General features: G+C 42.2%; 1 protein-coding gene across 1 annotated transcript in view; it reads right to left on the reverse strand.

Moving 5' to 3' along the window:
* The window catches only part of ZNF217 (zinc finger protein 217), a 39,637-nt gene extending 36,025 nt beyond the window's left edge, over nt 1-3,612 (reverse strand). Inside the window, exon 1 of the mRNA XM_078372003.1 lies at nt 2,566-3,612. The gene's annotated coding sequence lies outside the window, so the exon portion shown is untranslated. The remainder of the gene's footprint in view (nt 1-2,565) is intronic.
* Nucleotides 3,613-20,819: the final 17,207 nt, after the last annotated feature.

Raw genomic sequence — 20,819 nt, forward strand, 5'->3', positions numbered from 1 at the left:
CATCCTGGGAGACGGTCTCAAAATATTAATTAAATAAATAAATAAGAAGAAGTGGGAGGAGGAGAAGACAGAGGAAGAAGAAGGGGAAAAACAGGCCAGGTGCAGTGGCTCACACCTGTAATCCCAGCACTTTGGGAGGCCGAGGCAGAAGGATCACTTGAGTTCAGGAATTCCAGACCAGCCTGGCCAACAAGGGGAAACCCTGCCTCTACTAAAAATACAAAAATTACCCAGGTGTGTTGGTACATGTCTGCAATCCCAGCTACTTGGGAGGCTGGGGCACAGGAATCGCTTGAATCCTGGAGGTGGAAGTTGCAGTCAGCAGAGATTGAGCCACTGCACTCCAGCCTGGGCAACAGAGCCAGACTCTGCCTCAAAATAGTAATAATAATAAAAGAGGAAAAACAAAATACTTTACTGCACCCCCGCTTTGTGCCACTCTCAGCTTTAAAGCTGATTTATATTATGGCATTATTTAGTTCCCCTGGTAACTTTCATGCTTAAATCCATTTGCAGATGAGGAAACTGAGGCCTGAGGTTAGCTAACTTTCTGACTTACTTCTCTTACTGGAAGATCTACAACTAGAAGAAAGTGGGATTGCAGCCCAGATCTAAGGCCAAAAGCATGCTGACTCATACCATTCTTCTCTGTCCTAAGTGGTTGACCCTGGCCTTAGGAAAACAAAACAATAATAATGATCACTGGTTGGGCACTGGCTCTGCAGCAAGCACACCATACTCCATTTCAGGATCCCCGCAGACTCAGAATCCGGGTCTCCCAGAGTACAAAATGGCACCTTGGAGCAGTGACCCCCACAGCAAGTCAGGGCTCAGCTTTTGAAAATAGCTCTCTGGGCTCAAACCAAAACTGGATTCCCTGGCTGTGCCCGTTTGCGACTTCTGTTGAACTGTCTTTGACTCCATTTCCCCCATTTTACAGATGGGGATAACAGAACTCCCTAAGGGCCCAGCACAGTGGCTCCTGTTCGTAATCCCAGCACTTTGGGAGGCCGAAGCAGGTGGATCACTTGAGCTCAGGAGTTTGAGACCTGCCTGGGCAGCATAGCGAGACCCCTCTTCCCATCTCTACAAAAAATACAAAAATTAGCTAGGCATGGTGGCTGAAGTCTGTAATCCTAGTACTTTGGGAGCCCGAGGCAAGAGGACTACTTGAGTCCAGGAGTTCAAGACAAGCCCTGGCAACATAGCAAGACCCCATCTCAATTTATTATTTTAAAAAGTAGAATAAAAATTAAGGGCCGGGCGAGGTGGTGATGCCTGTAATCCCAGCACTTTGTGAGGCTGAGGCAGGCGGATCACCTGAGGTTGGGAGTTCCAGACCAACCTGACCAACATGGAGAAACCCTTTACTAGAAATACAAAAGCCAGACATGGTGGCACATGCCTATAATCCCAGCTGCTTGGGCGGCTAAGGCAGGAGAATCGCTTGAAACCGGGAGGCAGAGGTTGCAAAAAGCCGAAATCCTGCATTGCCCTCCAGCCTGGGCAACAAGAGCGAAACTCCGTCTAAAAAAAAATAAAAATTAGGCGGGCCTGGTGGCACCTGCCTGTAGCCGCAACTACGCTGGAGGCTGAAACAGGAGAATCACTTGAACCCCGAAAATGCAGGTTGCAGTGAGCTGAGATGGTGCCACTGCACTCCGGCCTGGGCGACAGAGCGATACTCCGTCTTGTTAATTAAATACAAAAATATAAAAATAAAATTTAAAAATGGTACTTGCCGACAAGTGAATTTGGGAGGAATAGGCAAGACCTCCCTCGTGGTAATGGGATGGGGGGGTGGGGGTTGGCATACAGTAAGCGCTCAATTAAGGCACACCTTTATGATCCCGACCGTTGCCTGCGGCCACAGAACCTACCTGCTCTGCACAGCAGAGAAGGACACCCACAGACGCTCCTTCACCCGCGCAGGGCCCTGCCAGGGCGCAATACGGGAGGGTGTTCAGAGCAGGAAAGGGAGAGATCAGATCTGAACCCGGATCCAGCTCCTCCGGAACCTGAGTCGCTCAATCCTCTGCTACATCGCCCAGTGTAGACAAAGCAAGTGGAATTCTTGCAGAGTATACCGTGAGCTGGGAATCCTCACAGAAGGTGGGAGCAACCTACCGTTCAGTGTTTCTGGAGCATCTTCTCCAAACTGGAGGTCGAGCCAGGCCTAGGAGACGAGGCGGGAGGTGGGGACGACCCACCCGCAGGGAAGGAGGTGAAACTGGCAAGCTCCGGGGAGTGTGTCCTCCCCAACCACACCCTCCCACAGGACCCTGAGCCTGGGAAAGGCCGGGGATGAGATTAAGGTCGGAGCCACACCCCTGACCGGCGCCCAGGACACTCTGTAGCCACGTATCTACACTGGCGCTCCGAACTGAGTTGGCCCAAAGCCTCTTCACCACTTCCCGCGGGGGGCTTTTGCTCAGCGGTCCCCCACCACTCGCACAGCCGGTTTTCTCAGAACCCAGTCTCAAAGACCGCCTGGATTCAAATCCTGCAGCCGCCCTCAACTGCTGGGAGACCAAGGCCAGGGCCTCACCCTCTTCGCAGCCTCACCTGCAGAATGGGCGGTCCCGAGGGTTACATGCCCTCATCACCATGAAGCGTTAAAACGGTGCCTGGCACATGGCAATCACGCAATAAACGTCCGCCAAAATGACGTCAACCAGGATTCTCCCTGGAAGGCAACCTGTTCAATACCGCCCTTTAATGTGGGCTAATCCCTTTGGCTCCTTTTTTAATGTGGTTAGCACATTTTACTTTTTTTTTTTTTTCACAAAGACTAAGTCCGCATGTCTTCTTAAAAATATTTTAAGAGATTATGTTTTGCTCCCACTTTCTCTGAGGAATGACTTCGTCCTGGTCGAGTGGGGTGAAAACACTGAAATGGGAACTATGATAATAAGACCGTCTGTCTTATTTCTGTTCTGTTTCCTGAAAAAGGAGGGAAGGGAATTAAAAATTCAGAGGCTGAATTTTAAAGACCTTCATGCTAAGTATTTCTTATCAACTTCCTTTTTTTTTTTTTTGTCCTCCTATAAACATAACAGTAATTAGTTTTTCTTTCTCCTTGACTCAAGAAAAAGAAAACAACAACAACAAAAAACAGACACATTAACTTCTCCAAAGCAAGACAGCTGAATTTTCCACAAAGACTTGTAACTGATAGGATATATTCCTTAAAGAAAATAAGAATGCTTTGAACAGAAAAAAACAGTTTCTGCAGTAGTTTTATTTGAAGCCCACAAATAAAAACAGCATGTCCCCAAGGAAACAAAATAGAATTTGGAGTCGCAGCTAAAATGGCTCTAATCCTCTCTTACCCAGTACTCTGGGGCTTGTTTACAGGAAACCCCTGCCCACCAGAAGTTTTCTGCTCGTTTTCAACCGTGTTTTTTGCATCATCAACTCAGGCATATGGAAACAAATTAAACATTTTGCTTAAAAAAAAAAATTACAAAGTAAACGAAGAGAACGCTGACCTGTTCCTTTCTACCTTCTTCAGGATGGGTAGAGGCATGAAGAAATGCTGGCTCCCCTCCCCCTCCGGGCCGCGCTTCCCGGCTGGGTGGAAACTGTCTCATTACCACATTTTCAACAAGTAGACCAGTTTCCTCCTTTAATCAAAGTTACTTTGTGGTTGTTTGGCAATCTGCGCATGCCATGTTTTTATAGCTATAGAAAATGCGTATTTATTTTGAGATGACTATGACCATATGAGAAACCTAAGTCAGCCTCTTATAGCCAATGATTTCTAAGAGCTCTGAAAAGCCCGGCCTTTAAACATTTTAATAGAGGCTCTCTCATCCTTTGTAAGTGGAAGTGTAAATTGGTACAGTCCTTTTGTAAACAACTCAATGAGACAAGTCAAGGACCTTACAAATGTTCATACATTTGGATGCAGCAATAACACTCCTGGAATCCATCCTAAGGAAACAACCTTAACGTAAGAAAAGGTGTTAGGAACAAAAATCTTCGTGGTAACAAGATTTACTACGAGGGGGAGAGAAATACACACTCTCCATACATGTGTGGAGGCACACAAATAAAAGAATGGTTAGTCATCCAAGTTATGTATCCCCACACGATTGCACACAGCCATTTTAAAATTAGAAAGTTTTGAAAAATAGGCCATTGGGAAATAAGCAAATGAAAAAACCGAGACACAAAGTTGTATTTTTAATGAACTCTAATTTTTTCTATTAGTAAGAAAAAATAGATTGTAATATACATACAAATATTAAAATTGGTTTTCTTATCAGAAAAATTTTAGTATGGACTGAATATTATATGAAACCAAAAAAACTGTTAATTTCATCAGCTTCGATAATGACATTATGGATTATTACAGAATATGTATACATATAAAGATGGATACTGAAGCGTATAGAAGAATGACATGACAGATGAGAATTTATAATACTTGAGTAAATTTTTAAAAAAAAGGAGAATTGAAGCAAAAGTAGTCTTAACATCTTGAAACTAGAACCAGGCATCATGTATGGGGGTTGCTCATTGTATTATTTTGACTATTCTCTCATACATTTCAAAACTTTTATTTAAATTGTTTTCTTTTTTTACCCTTAATCCCATGACGCGTTATATTTTTTAAAATGTTTAATGGTTGTTTTTCAATAATGGAATATGTATGACTTTTCCTACTTTCTATTTTTCTCTAATTATTTTTCATAATATACTCGTATTACCTTTGAAACAAATTAATGTTTATCTTACCAAAAAGAAATTAAAAATAAGAAGAGTAAACAGTCCCACAGAAAAGTTTTTCTTGCCATGTAATTCTAGTGAATCTTCAGAATGCTGTGATAAGCCTGTGTACCTTAAAATATGAGCTCCTAAATGGTCCAGATCTTTTGGGACAGTGCCATACCATCTGAGACTGTGCTGTAAATATGATCAGCTGATAAAAATGCCAGCTGCAACTAACCATTTTGAAGATAGGAACCGTTTAAAAACACACACACACATAACACACACCACCTCTTGCCTCTTAAGTGTTAAGTGGTAAGATACCCTGGTTGATTTCTAAAGTTTCATGCAGTAATCATGTAAGCACTGAGCAGGACAGAATTCTACATCCCGCCAAGCTGACTCAGAAAGAAGGGTTCCACATTCCTTAATTAGCAGCATCAGAAAAGCACCACTTCCTGCAGTGGAGTTCCCATTCCATCCAGCCACTCCACGGCCTCCGTACATCCTCAAGTTCATGTAAAAGATTTTCATAAAGTCTGGAGACATAGTGTCATTTAATTCATTTCATTTTACTTTGTTCTGTTTGATTCTACTTTATTCTATTATACTCTATTCTATTGTATGTATTCTAAGTTTTACCAACTGAAAATGTGTGTAATGACATAGATTCTTTGTTTCCAGACTTCATGGATGCCTGTATATACTGAAAACACAATTGGAGGTAGAATAGGTGAACACTTGGCCATCTTGAAAATATAGCTTTCAGGTTGGGCTCAGTGTCTCACCCCTGTAATCTCAGCACTTTGGAAGGCCAAAGTGGGCGGATCACCTGAGCTCAGGAGTTTGACACCAGCCTGGCCAACATGGAGAAACCCCATCTCTCCCAAAAGCACAAAAATTAACCAGGCATGGTGGCAGTTGCCTATAATCCCAGCTGCTGGGGAGGCTGAGGCAGGAGAATTGCTTGAACCCAGGAGGCGGAGGTTGCAGTGAGCCAAGATTGTGCCATTGCTCTCCAGCCTGGGCGACAAGAGTGAGACTCGGTCTAAAAAAAAAAAAAAAAAAGGAAAGAAATAAATAAAAGAAAATACAGCTTTCATATTGGGAAACTGAGGTGGGAGGATCATTTGAGCCCAGGAGTTTGAGACCAACCTGAGCAATATTATGAGACCCCAGTCTCTATTTTTTATTTTTCTTCATTTATTTTTTGAGACACAATCTCACTCTGTGAGATGGGGTTTCGCCATATTATGCTGTTCTCGAACCCCTGACCACGAGTGATCCGCCCACCTCAAACTCCCAAAGTGCTGGGATTACAGGCAGGAGCCACCATGCCCAGCCAGTCGTCTCCACTTTTTAAACAAAAGAAAAATACAGCTTTTTTGATTATTAAAAGTCAAAAGATTCAAAGTCCTGGACCAGAAGTTTCTTTTTTAGTACTTATTACTTATGTTTATGATTCAGATTAAAGTTCTCTGGCAGAATTCCTACAGGATGCCAGAGCCTGAGGAAGATTTCCAAACAAGATTACACGGTTTTCCAATGGGATATGTTTGATCACGTGTGAAAACATGGTGGCAGCACTACTGCAACCTTAAATGACATGTCAAATTTTCGGGAAACCCATTCTGCTTGTAAATATTGGATGTAACCATTGTAACAGTTATTTACTTTGAACTTCAGAGGTTTTAAAAAAATTTAAAATAACCCTAATCCCATCATTGACAAATTTGGTAGACTTTTTAAAAAACTATTTGGGGACCGGGCGTGGTGACTCAGCCTGTAATCCCAGCACTTTGGGAGGCTGACTCGGGTGGATCACAAGGTCAAGAGATTGAGACCATCCTGGTCAATATGGTGAAACCCCGTCTCTACTAAAAATACAAAAATTAGCTGGGCACGGTGGCGCGTGCCTGTAATCCCAGCTACTCAGGAGGCTGAGGCAGGAGAATTGCCTGAACCCAGGAAGCGGAGGTTGCGGTGAGCCGAGATCGCGCCATTGCACTCCAGCCTGAGTAACAAGAGCGAAATTCCGTCTCAAAAAAAAAAAAAAAAAAACTATTTGGAGAAACATCATTTTTGAATTTTGAGGGATCTCAAATCTGTTCTCCTTTATATCATTTCACTTTCCCCTTCTAGTCCTCTCTTCCTTAAGCTATATACTTTCCAAAGAATTCCTTTTTTTTCTTAGCTGGGGGCAATTGTGTAAAATTATTTTCTTTGCCCACCAGTTTGATAGATTTAAATTTGGGTTTTGCTGGGCACAGTAGCTCATACCTGTAATCCCAGCAATTTGGGAGACTAAGGCAGGAAGATCCCTTGAGCCCAGGAGGTTGAGGGTGCAGTGAGCTATAATTGTACCACTGCACTCCACTCCAGCCTGGGTGATAGCAAAACCCCATCTCAAAAAAAAAATATATATATATATATATATATTTAAAACGGAAACCAACTGTTCTTGATATTTGGGGGATATTACTTGTAACTAGAAGAGAGCTCTGCTCATCAAAAAAGACAATCTCTAAATTCATTCTCAAGTTTTGTTTCTTTCCATTCCTGTACATTAGAAAACAATGTCTAGGCCTGGCGCTTTGGCTCATGCCTGTAATCCCAGCACTTTGGAAGGCCAAGTGGGGGTGGATCACCTGAGGTCAGGAGTTGGAGACCAGCCTGGCCAACATGATGAACCCCTGACTCAACTAAAAATGCAAACATTAGCCACGTGTGGTAACACACATCAGTAATCCCAGCTACTCAGGAGGCCAAGGTGGGAGAATCACTTGAACCCAGGAGGCAGAAGTTAAAGTGAGACAAGATCATGCCACTGCACTCCAGCCTGGGTAACCGAGCAGCACTCAAAGACAGAAATATTCCAGCCATTTTTCCTTTTCCCTTTTCTAAGCTTTTGAAGAATTTATGTCTGTCTTGGTTTTCAAGGTAGACAGCAAAACATCGTAGATCCATTACAGAAACACTAAAATTTTAGGGTATAACAATTCAGATCTTCAAATTGTCTAGAACACAAGGGCACCCCTCATTGCTAGTGTATTCTATTGTGTTCAGTTTGCATAGAATCCAGCTAAAATGCTGCCCACCTGAAGCGCGTTGCTAGATGGACTGAAATAATCCTAACAAACTTGTAATGGCTTCGGCTCAACCACTGCTCCTTTGCCATCCAGCGGGTGCTGCTGCTGTTACCATGTCTGTTAGATAGCGACCGATGAGGCCTCCTGGCCTAGTTGATATTTCTTCGCCTATCAGCAGATCGTTAGTTGGAGTATTTCCTTAGTCACAGACCAGCCAATTATTGGGATGTTCTCAATAGGAATATTTGCAGATAACAAATGGTTATTTAAATAGGAATGTGAAAATACATATATACTCTTTCTCTTTGGGGGGCCCAAGATAGTTTTTGCTGGTTCTAAAACTTTTAGCTGTTTTTAAAATCTCTCTTATGACATTTAAATCTTTAAGTTGTTTGAAAACCTTTAAATTTTCTGAGCAGCCAGCAACACTTAAAATCTTCTATAGTTCCTAAGATTAAGAAAATAGGAGAAAGCTAGAGAGATTTGGCAATGTATGTAATAACCCAGCAAGGAAATTCTTGAGCAAGAGACTATGGGTTTGAATTTATTGGAACATTTGAAAGCAATTCAAATGGTGTTTTTTCCCCCAAACTTATTTTTGTCCTTTTTAAAGCACACACAGACACACAACTGAAAAATATCATTGCCAGTAAAATGAATCATTAAGCTGATCAAGCCTAGAAACCGCCACCAGAGGTATTTATAGCATTATTAGGGTGGAATATCTATAATCCATTCTCAGGCTTATTATAAATCTCAAAATCAACCCTTTGAAAAACTAATCCTATCCTCAGTCTTCAAATTTAATTAGTATTTATTGATCTCATACAGAACGTCCAGCACCGTGTTAAAAGTACCACCTTGATAAAAAAAAAAAAAGAAAAAGAAATTTTTAAAAATTAAAAAGAAAACCAAAAGTACCATCTTCCAAGTGTGAGAATAGGTGCTGAAATAATATCTATGGTTAAACTACACATACATATGTGTTGAACAAATGTAAATAGAATAAAGTAGAAGCCACTGTAAATGAATCAGAATTATTCAGGTTCACTTTACAGTAAAGTAGAAGAACAATGTTTTTTTGTTTTGTTTTGTTTTGTTTTTGAGTTTTGCTCTTATTACCCAGGCTGGAGTACAATGGTGCAATCTTGGCTCACTGCAACTTCCTCCTCCTAGGTTCAAGCGATTCTCCTGCCTCAGCCTCCCAGGTAGCTAGGATTACAGGCATGCACCACCACACCTGGCTAATTTTTGTATTTTTTAGTAGAGACGTTTCTACATGGTTTCTCCATGTGGTCAGGCTGGTCTCAAACTCCCAGCCTCAGGTAATCCTCTCTCTTAAGCCTCCCAAAATGCTGGGATTACTGGCGTGAGCCATAGCGCCCAGCCTCAATGCATAATTCTTTTTTTTGAGACGGAGTTTTGTTCTTGTTACCCAGGATGGAGTGCAATGGCACGATCTCGGCTCACCTCTGCCTCCCGGTTTCAAGCAATTCTCCTGCCTCAACCTCCCCAGTAGATGGGATTACAGGCACGCACCACCATGCCCAGCTAATTTTTTTTTTGTATTTTTAGTAGAGACAGGATTTCACCATGTTGATTAGGATGGTCTCGATCTCTTGACCTCATGAGCCACCCACCTCGGCCTCTCAAAGTGCTGGGATTATAGGCATGAGCCTCTGCGCCCGGCCCCGCAATGCATAATTGTTAAGGAATACATTTTTATTTTTATGATTAGAAAGCCTTACTTGGCTGGGCATGGTGGCTCACATCTGTAATCCCAGTGCTTTGGAAGGCTGAGGCAGGAGAATTGCCTGAGGCCAGTATTTCGAGGCTGCAATGAGCCATGACTGTGCCACTGCAGGGCCAACCTAGGCAGCAGAGCAACACCCTATCTCAAAAGTAATAATAATAATAGTAAGCCGGGCGCAGTCGCTCAGGCTTGTAATCTCAGCACTTAGGGAGGTTGAGGTGGTCTGATCACGAGGTCAGGAGTTCAAGACCAGTCTGACCAACATGGTAAAACCCTGTCTCTACTAAAAATACAAAAATTAGCCAGGCATGGTGGCACACACCTATAATCCCAGCTACTCAGGAGGCTGAGGCAGGAGAATCACTTGAGCCTGGAAGGTGGAGGTTGCAGTGAGCTGATACTATAATTTATTATTATTATAAATAATAATTATAATTTCATTATTAATAATAATTATAACATAATTATTATTAATAATTAATAAAGGAAAGAACGTCCTACTTATCATTATAGAAAATTTGAATATTGCACCCATAAACCCAACACATGACATGCAGAAATAACCATTTTTCAAATTTCCCTGCCTTCTTGCAGCTTTAAAAAAAAAAATGGCCATATCTGACATTTTGGGCTGGATGATAAAAAAGAAGGAAAAAATGGCTGTACATATCTCCAAAATATATACAATTCTTAAGTGTTAATAAAAAAATTTAAATGGCATAGTATTTAATTGAACCCTGCTTTTCTTTATCTGATACTTTACAATGATCATTTTTCTTAAGTGTCAAAAATAATGTAAGACTGGGCATGGTGGCTCACACCTGCAATCCCAGCACATTGGGAGGCCAAGGCTGAAAGAACACTGAGCCTAGCATTTTGAGACCAGTCTGGGCAACAGGGCAGAACCCGGTCTCTACTAAAACTACAAAACATTATCCAGGCATGGTGGCATGTGCCTGTGGTCCCAGCTATCTGGGAGACTGAGATGGGAGGATCACCTGAGCCCAGGAGTTAGAGGCTGCAGTGAGTTATGCTGCTGCACTCCAGCCTGGGAAACAGAGCCAGACTCTGCCTCTAATGATTAATAATAATAATAATAATGTAAAACGCTTTTTTTTTGAGACAGGGTCTTCCTTTGCTCTGTCGCCCAGCATGCAATACAATGGAGGGATAATGGCTGAGATTAAAAGCGCATGCCACCATGCCCAGCTGATTTTTGCTTTTTTTTTTTTGAGATGGAGTCTCACTCTGTAGCCCAGGCTGGAGTGCAGTGGCACGATCTTGGCTCACTGCAGCCTCCATCTCCCGGGTTCACTTGATTCTCCCACCTCAGCCTCCTGAGTAGCTGTGACTACAGGCATGTGCCACCAAGCCCAGCTAATTTTTTTTTTTTTTTTTTTTTTAAGTATAGAAAAATAATAAAGACAGATTCTTGCTCTGTCCCCAGGCACCAGGCTAGAGTGCAGTGGTGCAATCTCAGCTCACTGCAACCTCCGCCTCTGGGTTCAAACAATTCTCCTGCCTCAGCCTCCCAAGTAGCTGGGACTACAGGCACACGCCACCGTGCCCAGCTAATTTTTGTATTTTTTAGTAGAGATGGGGTTTCACCATGTTGGCCATGATGGTCTCGATCTCTTGACCTCCTGATCCACCCACCTAGGCCTCCCAAAGTTCTGGGATTTCAGGTGTGAGCCATCACTCCCGGCCTTACATTTTTATACATAAAAATAAGTAAATACAGGCTGGGTGTGATGGCTCAAGCCTGTGACCCCAGCACTTTGGGAGGCTGAGGCAGGTGGATCCCTTGAGATCAGGAGTTAAACACCAGCATGGTCAATGGTGAAACCTGGTCTCTACTAAAAATACAAAAAAAAAAAAAAAATTACCTGGGCGCCTATAATCCCAGCTACTCATGAGGCTGAGGCAGGAGAATCACTTGAACCCGGGAGGCAGAGGTTGCAGGGAGCTGAGATCACGCCATTGCAGTCCAGCCTGGGCAACAAGAGCGAAACTGTCTCATCAATAAATAAATAAACAGACAAATAAATAAATAATCTTTACTTGGGTCCTAGGGTTGACTCTTCAGGGGAAAGAGGAACCATGAGTCAGGGGAATCACCGTTGGTGGGAGAAAGACTGGCTTTCCTCTTGTGCACCTTTTGATATCAGAATTATGTTTTACTGGATTTTCTCTGTGTATCTTTTGATTTCAGAATTTTTATTTTTTTGAAATGGAGTCTCACTCTGTTGCCCAGGCTGGACTCCAGTGGCGTGACCTCGGCTCACTGCAACCTCCGCCTCCTGGGTTCAACCGATTCTCCTTCCTCAGCCTCCTGAATAGCTGGGATTACAGGTGCCCACCACCACGCTCGGCTAATTTTTGTGTTTTTAGTAGAGACGGGTTTTCACCATGTTGGTCAGGATGGTCTTGAACTCCTGATCTCATGATCCACCCGCGTCAGCCTCCCAAAGTGCTGGGATTACAGGCATGAGCCACTGCACTGGGCCCAGAATGATTCTTTAACTTGATAAAAGATACATGTGTCGTTTTTTAAAGTATAGTAACACATACCTCTGTATAACAATCTTAGGTAGTCCCTGTTAGGGGACCAACCACCTATTAGAAACATATCACCTCTCCTTCCACGTACATATGGTTCTTATCACTTCTCCCTTTTCTTATTTTTTATTTTAAAATCAGTTTTTTGGGGGGGGTAGTTTAGGGTGGGGACGAAGGGCACAGTAACTGACTAATCATAGGACACCTGCTCTATTTTGTCCTTGAGTAAATTCTCAGAAAAGCCTTGACAACGCCTGCAGAACTAGACGGCCTAACCAAATAAAATGGCAACACCTGAAGATATTTGTAAAATAACTCTTAGGCCAGGCACGGTGGCTCACGCCTATAATCCCAGCCCTTTGGGAGGCGGAGGCGGAGGCGGAGGCGGGTGGATCACCTAAGGTAGAGAGTTCAAGACCAGCCTGACCAACATGCAGAAACCCTGTCTCTACTAAAAAATACAAAAATTAAAAGGCCGAGCACAGTGGCTCACGCCTATAATCCCAGCACTTTGGGAGGCCGAGGCGGGTGGATCACAAGGTCAAGAGATCGAGAACATCCTGGTCAACAAGGTGAAACCCCGTCTCTACTAAAAATACAAAAATTAGCTGGGCATGGTGGCGCGTGCCTGTAGTCCCAGCTACTCAGGAGGCTGAGGTGAAAATATTTCCACCTCAGGAGAATTGCCTGAACCCAGGAGGCGGAGGTTGCGGTGAGCCGAGATCGTGCCATTGCACTCCAGCCTGGGTAACAAGAGTAAAACTCCGTCTCAAAAAAAAAAAAAATACAAAAATTAGCCAGGCGTTGTGCCAGATGCCTGTGATCCCAGCTACTCAGGAGGCTGAGGCAGGGAGAATTGCTTGAACCTGGGAGGCAGAGGTTGCAGTGAGCCAAGATCATGCCATTGTACTCCAGTTTGGGCAACAGAGCAAAACTCCTCCTCAAAAAAAAAAAAAAAATCTTTACGCTATTTGTGGTTTAATCTTAGTTTTTTCACTCATTCTCTAGGCATGTGGGACCTTGAGGATGGCGAATCAGCTACCAGGATGTGTGTGGCTTGAGTGTAGGATTTGCTGTGAGCTAAAGTGTGAGATGCTATTATATGTGCAAGGCAAGGCTTTCTTCACTAGGTCATCTTCTGAAATAGCCCAGGTATATCTCTCTGGAATTAAACCCGGCTGCTGATGGGCTCTTCCTCATACTCAACCAATCATGTGATTAATTTAGATCTGTTCTGAAGTATTTATTTAAATCTATTCTCTCCCTGAGAGGGTGTGGACTTTCCTCATCCTACTATTTCCTTGAAATATTTCCACCTTACATGAATGAGCAATTGCCGTGAAGCAATCTTTCTTCCAAAAAATAGATCATACGAAGTCACACAGATGTAAAAACGATGTGCAATTTGAGCTTTCCTTCAAAGAAGGTAATCGTGATTCTGATTTTAATTTCTGGTATTAAACATTGCAAGATTGGTAATTTGATATCCAGCATGAACTTTGTCCATCTCTATTCTATTTCCTTCTTTATGTTTTTGTTTATTTGTTTATTTATTTTGAGCTGGAGTCTTGCTCTTGTAGCCCAGGCTGGAGTGCAATGGCGCAATCTAAGCTCCATTGCACTCCAACCTCTGCCTCCCAGGTTCAAGCCATTCTCCTGCCTCAGCCTTCCGATTACTTGGGATTACAGGTGCCTGCCACCATGCCCAGCTAATTTTTGTATTTTTAGTATCGAGAGGGTTTTGCCATATTGGCCAGGCTGGTCTCGAACTATTGACCTCAGGTGATCTGCCTGCCTCGGCCTCCCAAAGTGCTGGGATTACAGGTCTGAGCCTCTGTGCTCAACCCTCTGTTCTATTTCAATTCGACATGTCTGACTTGAGGAAATAGGGACTCACGTTGTGATTAGACCAACAACCCAAGCAGGGTTGACTCCTGAAGCCAGACTAGTAACAAAATCAGTCCTGACCTGGCTGGGCATGTAATCCCAGCACTCATGCCTGTGATCCCAGCACTTTGGCAGACTGAGACCGGCGGATCACTTGAGGTCAGGAGTTTGAGACCAGCCTGGCCAACATGGCAAAACCCGTCTCTATTAAAAACGCACAAAAAATTAGCAGGGCACTGTGGAACACACCTATAATCCCAGCTACTCAAGAGGCTGAGAGAAGAGAATTGCTTGAACCCAGGAAGCCGAGGTTGCAGTGAGCCGATATCATGCCACTGCACTCCATCCTGGGTGACAGAGTGAGACTCTGTCTCAAAAAAAAAAAAAGAGGCCAGGTGTAGTGGCTCACGCATATAATCCCAGCACTTTGGGAGGCCGAGGGAGGTGGATCAAGAGGTCAAGAGATTGAGACCATCCTGGTCAACAAGGTGAAACTCCATCTCTACTAAAAATACAAAAATTAGCTGGGCATGGTGGTGCGTGCCTGTAGTCCCAGCTACTCGGGAGGCTGAGGCTGCGGTGAGGATAATTGCCTGAACCCAGGAGGCAGAGGTTGCGGTGAGCCGAGATTATGCCATCGCACTCCAGTCTGTGTAACAACAGTGAAACTCCCTCTCAAAAAAAAAGAATCAGTCCTGACCTAAAACAAAAAACATGAGTGACAAAAATTTTCATTGTGCAATGTTCTCCATCAGAGGAACTGAGGCAGGTCCTATACTTGCTGTCTATATTTTAGAAAATAATTTCATTGCATTTGGGATTCATCCATTCTTTATTCCTATTTTTTTTTTTTTTTTTAAAGATGGCATTTCACCATGTTGGTCAGGCTGGTCTTGAACTTCCAACCTCAGGTGATCCACCCGCCTTGGCCTCCAAAGGGCTTGGATTACAGGCGCGAGCCACCACGCCCAGGCTTGATTTATCCATTCTAAGCAGTTTTTGCTTTGTTAACTGTTTCACCTTAGGAGATTTTTATTTTGAGAACATGTGGTGAACGTTGGAATTTTTTTTCTTCCTCCTCTTTTCTTTCCTTCTGCTTTAAAAGCAAGCTAAACCTGTATGCAATTAGAGTTCAGGGTGACCACAGTAACATTCTCAGCTTTATTTATTGAATTACACAGTCTTTCTTCACTCGATTAACTTCCATTTGCATACCTTCAACATGAGAAACATTTTATTCCATTAATGAGTCATTTGAGACATCTTCAGAGCTTATAGCTCTGAAGCTGGATTCAACCACAGTAATGATGAAAGAATGGATGTCTTCTGTATTAAAACTTAGGGACTGTTTGGGGAGGGGCCTCCCGCCTAGGGCCCCGCCCCTCGCCAATTAAAAAAAAAAAACAACACTTAGAAATTGATTATGTGCAGAGAAAGAGAGACAAATAGAGGTTAGTTTTTTTATTCTAAAAGTGAAATGTGCTCAAATGAATTCAAGATAATATTTGAAATATATTTATTTATGTATTTCTAACTAAAGAAATATAACATTTTTATTCTATGAAGAAATAGGCTATTTCCTTTTGTGCTGCATATAATTAATTTTGAAAGAAGAATAACTCTATATGTTTAATATTTTTATTTATTTTATTTTATTTTAATGTATTTTTTTTGAGACAAGTCTTGGTCTGTTGCCCAGGCTGGAATGCAGAGGTATGATCTCAGCTCACAACAACCTCCACCTCCCAGGTTCAAGCGATTCTCCTGCCTCAGCCTCCCTAGTAACTGGGATTATAGGCACTCCCCACCACACCAGACTAATTTTTGTATTTTTAGTAGAAACAGGGTTTCACCATGTTGGCCAGTCTGGTCTCAAACAGCTGACCTCGTGATCTGCCCACCTTGGCCTCCCAAAGTGCTGGGATTACAGATGTGAGCCACCATGCCCAGCCTATTCTATTATTTTATTATTGTTTATTTTATTTTTAGAGTACAGTGGTGCAATCTCAGCTCACTGCAACCTCCAACTCCCACATTCAAGCAATTCCCTTGCCTCAGCCTCCTGTGTAGCTGGGACTACAGGAACCTACCACCATACCCGGCTAATTTTTTTATATTTTTGGTAGAGACAGTTTCACCATGTTGGCCAGGTTGGACTCGAACTCCTTACTGCAAGTGATCCGCCTGCCTAGGCCTCTCAACCTGCTGGGATTACAGGCATGAGCCACTGCACCTGGCCGAATATTTTTAAATAGGAAAAAAAAAGAGAGAAAAAGAAAGAACAATCTCAATGCTTTTCTCAGAAAGAACAGGAAGCCTCAGGAGGAAGTAGGTGACAGTTTATTTTTCAACAAGCACACATTATCAATGAAATTCCTCTGGAGCTATCAAATTGAAGATTGGAGGATGACAATGTCCAGAGAGCATGAAGGGCTAGGGCTCCTGGCTATTTAGGAATTTTTTTTCAAAGCTATTAATGAAAGCCAATTATTTGCACTTTTCCAGAAGGAAACACTGAGTCATTCATGAAATGATCTAAGATTTCGAAACTTGCTTACACCATTTTTTCCCCTCCTCCTTTCTTACCTGTGCCAAAAACCAAAAAGCCAATTACTCACTGGGGCCTAAATCCAGGGAAACTGCACCAAATTAACTCAGGCCTGGAGTAATTTCACAGACTTGTGATGCCCCAAAGGCTTATTCCTACCAGGATGGTAAACTCTCAAGTGCCTCCCCTGCCCCCGCAGGGTGCCGAGCACAGGGGCCTCGTCCCCACCTCGGAGGGCCTGTGATTAACTGGTTCTGGCTGAGTAATTATTTGGCCATATCCCTGGCCTGCCTCCAAGTTTCAAATGGAACAGCAAAAGGGCGTGGGCCGGCAGATTGGCAGGCCGGTGTTCCTAGGAGGCACTACTTATTTATGGCCAGATCACTACAGAATTTGGCCAGAGATGGGATGCAGATGAGAATGTTTGGCAAGGAAATCCTGACTTCTTGATTCATTTATGGAAAGTTTGCGAGCTTTGGTCAGTAAACCATGTCCAAAACACAGTCAACAAATGTTTGTTTCAGAAATAAACGGTGAGCGAGGTGGTTTTAACCTAGGGACAGCTTCATTCTGTTTCTTTCCTGGTAAGACAGAGTATCTCTAGGTACTTTTTAAAAAAACATTTGAGTGAGGCAAATTCACTAAAAGTCAAACCACTGAAGTTTCTGGTTAGGCCATCAGTGGAGGCTGCCTATTTCATCTTAACAAACAGCTGTAAGTCCATGTAGATAAATAATGTAGACAAGGAAACAATGTTTTGATCCAAACAATACAAAAAAGCTTGGAATTGTGCCGCCTTAACATCACACCTTATGTTTGCATTGTTCTGTTAAAAGGATTTTACAGATACATTATCTTCAAATGTCTCTACAAGGTACAGAGGGGAAGTTGAATGTCCCATTTCACAGATTAGAAAACAGTGGCTCAGAGAGGCCATGACCTTCCTAGAGTCACAATATTGGTGCATTGCAAAGTCCATGCTTAAATCCAAGACCCCTTCCTGGCAAGAGTGCTGACCCCTACCTCTGTCTTGCCCCTTATGAACCGGCTCTGAATGTTCACTTCTGTAGACCTGGACTCTGTGAGCTTGTATGTCCTTTGCTTTTGCATTTTCAACCTGAGCTTTTGGCTCCTAGAATTCACAAGGAATATTCAAGTCTATTTCCACTCCCTACCTTGAAACTCCCGTTCTGTTTTCACAAGAGGGGATGTGCCTTTTTGAGAAGGAAGTGGTCTAGAGTATGGTTTTAGTGTAAAATGGCTTCCTCTTTTTCTCCTTGAATTTATTCTGGTATTATTTTATCCCAGTACTCTTCCCTCCCACCAAAAAAATCCCAAATTCTGCAACACATTTGAGAAACTTAAAAAAAACAACAACAAAAAAACCTTCTCATCCACTAAGATGTTACTAATGATCACCAGTGATTTTTAATTCCCTTTGTCTATGTGTGTATTTTTCAGTTTTTTTTAAAACAATAATATCAGGCAGGCTTTTTTGACACTTAGGGAAAGATTATTTTTAAAAACATTATTTTTGTGTAATTCACACAATGGGTGGTTATTACTAAGACCAGAAGGAAAAAATATCGCAGGAGCTTCATGACAAATCCTTAGGCAGGGTTTAGGTCTCACTCATTTAGAATATGCCTGGTAAGCAGTGGTTAAAAATTGATGATCTCGGGAAGTCTTTCTCAAACGATTTTTGTAAAATACCTAGGAGACCTTGAGCATTCTGTTAGGAAGGTTTACAATCCTGGAGAGAAGGACGGAGGGTGGCGTTCATGAGGGATACTGCCTATTACTCAGCTAAAAGTCCCCTTGACTCTGTCCTCCTCCTCCTCGTGCTGCGAGCTGGGAGGAGTCAGCGTTTTCTCTCCTTAACTGACGTTTTTACTCGGCAGAATACTTGTCTTTTGTGAACATTTTCATTTTCAAAATATGTAAAAGAAAACTTTGTTCTTTAGTAAGTGATTTTCTCCCCCTGGCAAGTTACAAATCCCTCCCTCTCCACCGGAGTTTTCTTATCTCTTATTTACAGAGCAGTAGCCATTTTGGGGAGGGGGGGAAAGTTGTCAGCAACTCACATCCTAACAATGGCAGATATTTTTCTTAAGCACTCACCATGTCCCAAGCGTTCTCCTTAGAGTTTTACACGTTAACTCAGTTAATCCTTAAAACAGCCTTATAGCATGGATGCTATTAGGATCACGATTTTACAGAGGAAGACACTGAGGAACAGAAATGTTAACTAGCCTGCTCAAGATCACACAGCTAAGCACCAAGCTCTGACCTATTTTTCCTTGCTGCCCGGAGGTATTCATGCAGCCTGCAAACCCTCAATGAAGTCTCCATGGCTGGGATTAGCTCTCTAACTTCTGTCCCAGAAGCAGAATTTTTTTCTAATCTCAGGAGTATAGTTGAAAGTCAGAGAGTCTCATTACAGAGACTGAGATTGAAAAGAAAGTTAGAATTCATTGAAAAAGAGGTGTGTGACATTGATCAAGGCCAACATTTTTATTTTTGCCCATGTATACTTCCTTTAAATCTATGAGCCAACTCTGTTGTTACAACACACACATGCAGTGGTTCCCTGGACGGGTCAGGTCAGCTAGAAAACACAACATACGCTTTTGAACAAATAGATTGATTTCCATCTATTTTCAATGCTTACATATTTCAGTTGTAAAATGTTTAAACTTGGAGGATTTCATTCACCAGCTGAAGGACTCATGGTTACTATCTTTAAAAACAGCAATGAATAAGCAAACTAGAAACAAACAGCAAATTAGGCTTAATCATAATGCTTGGGAGAATACATATTTGGCTTAATTATATTTTCTTTTTTTATATTTTTTCTATATATATGTGTGTGTGTGTGTGTATGTATATATATATATATATATATATATATTTATTTATTTATTTATTATTATTATTTTTTTATTAAGACAGAGTTTCAACCATGTTGACCAGGATGCTCTGGATCTCCTGACCTCGTGATCTGCCCGCCCAGGCCTCCCAAAGTGCTGGGATTACGGGTGTGAGCCACCACACCCAGCCTCTTTTTTTTTTTTTTTTTTTTTTGAGACTGAGTTTCGCTCTTATTGCAACCTCCGCCTTCTGGGTTCAAGTGATTCTCCTGTCTCAGCCTCCCACGTAACTGAGATTACAGGTGCATGCTACCACGCCCACTAACTTTTGTATTTTTAATAGAGATGGGGTTTTGCCATGTTGGCCAGGCTAGTCTCTAACTCCCAACCTCAGGCGATCCGCCCACCTCGGCCTCCCAAAGTGCTGGGATTATAGGCGTGAGCCGCTGTGCCCAGCCAATTATATTTTCTAGTTACTCAGATATCCACAAATAAAGGTTTTGTTTCATCTTTACATAATTTATATATCTTAAAATATATATTTATATGCATATATAAATATTTCTTGTACTCTTTTAATATGCAAGAAATGCTTTTCCATCTTTAAACATGTTTAACATGGTAAACATAATTTTTCTATGAAACAAGATTGAATATCAATAAACCACAAGGGGAAAAGATACCATTTTTCATGGAGAATTCACAGTTCTTTAATGCTCTCATTTTGAATCTGAATAATCATTCATGATGAAAGAGAAAGTACAATTTAGTTTCACCCACATGGACTTCATAACATTCCCTGGAAGTTTCCTTTTTCAGACCAAATCCTTAATATCAGTACTATCCTTATGATTTATCTCTTCCTCCTTCTAAAGGGAAAGTAAAAAAAAAAAATTAAAGACTCAGTTTGTAGGCCGGGCGTGGTGGCTCACGACTATAATCCAAGCACTTTGGAGGCCAAGGCGGGCGAATCACCTGAGGTCGGGAGTTCAAGACCAGCCTGACCAACATGGTGAAACCCTGTCTTAAAAAAAAAAAACTATGCCCCGTATAATTTAATTAAGCTTTTTATTCTGTGTATGCTGAGAACACCTGAAGGCTGCCATTTTAAAGTGAACTCCGTGTAAATCCCACAAGAGAAAGTGTAAATGCTTTTATTTGTATGACAAAGTTCAGTGAACTTTTAAATTCTTATTGAGCATAATAGATTTATACTGATAAAACCAGGCCAGGTGAAGTGACTCACACCTGTAGTCCCAGCACTTTGGGAGGCCAAGGCATGAGGATCATTTGAGCACAGGAGTTTGAGACCAGCCTGGGCAACAAAGTGGAACCCTATTGCTAAAAAAAAAAAAAAAAATTAGCTGAATATGGTGGTGCAAACTTGTGGTCCTAGC

Source organism: Callithrix jacchus, chromosome 5, assembly GCF_049354715.1.
Source record: "Callithrix jacchus isolate 240 chromosome 5, calJac240_pri, whole genome shotgun sequence".
Taxonomy (NCBI): Eukaryota; Metazoa; Chordata; class Mammalia; order Primates; family Cebidae; genus Callithrix; species Callithrix jacchus.